The sequence below is a fragment of the Nanorana parkeri genome, unplaced genomic scaffold (assembly GCF_000935625.1).
Source record: "Nanorana parkeri isolate BGI_ZX_2015 unplaced genomic scaffold, ASM93562v1 scaffold847, whole genome shotgun sequence".
Lineage (NCBI taxonomy): Eukaryota > Metazoa > Chordata > Amphibia > Anura > Dicroglossidae > Nanorana > Nanorana parkeri.
Window position 1 is genome coordinate 651,008 of NW_017307115.1, and position 1,023 is coordinate 652,030.

The following is a 1,023-nucleotide window of genomic DNA, read 5'->3' on the forward strand; positions in this document are numbered from 1 at the left end:
GTGATGGCCGCTGCTGTGACTGTCCGAGCTTGGGGGGTCCAATATGAGCAGAACCGCCATCACGGTGAATTTCCAGCAGGACACTGCGAGGGACACGGGGTATCCGGAGGACGGCTATGACACTGCCAGAGGCCCAATGATAGGAAGCGCCTCAGTCTGGAGGTCCTGATCAGCAGAGTTGGGGAGAGTCCCGCCCCCCCCTTGGGGTGAGGTGCCATGCTTTACAGGTGGGTGGAGGGGGACGGGTATGGCCACCAGATGGCGCTGTGCTCTTTGCTTGACTCCTCCCTCTAGAGGCGGCAGTTATACCCATCAGTTCCGGAATAGCTTCCTGTGTCCACAGCGAATGCTCAGAGAGAGACAGGCTGTTTCCCCGCAGCTTACCTGCACTGTGTCTGTATGTGGAGGCAGATATCGCGGTATGGGATCAGGGCTTTGCTGCTGCCCTGAAGACAAGTCATCTGATTGGAGGAGGAGGAAGCAAAGATCCACAGAATGGATGAAGCGGGAGCAGGGAGGTCCTCGGGTACAACTTCCTCTCCAGCAAGCACAGCAGTGATGTCACCCAATCTCATTCCACTAGCAGTTCACAGCAGTGCCGCAGATATACAGCTATGAGGGTACAGGAAGCCCACAGGGGGGTCACCCTAGGCACAGGAAGCACACAGCACAGGGGGGCACCCTAGGCACAGGAAGCACACAGCACAGGGGGCGCCCTAGGCACAGGAAGCGCACAGGGGGATGCCCTAGGCACAGGAAGCACACAGTACAGGGGGGCGCCCTAGGCACAGGGGGATGCCCTAGGCACAGGAAGCACACAGTACAGGGGGGCGCCCTAGGCACAGGAAGCACACAGCACAGGGGGGCACCCTAGGCACAGGAAGCGCACAGGGGGGCGCCCTAGGCACAGGAAGCACAGGGGGGCGCCCTAGGCAGGGGGGACTGGCGCCCTAGGCACAATCAGCTCTGTTCAGTTTGCTCAGGTAAGATTTGAAAGACAGAAGCTGATTGGTTGCCGTGGGC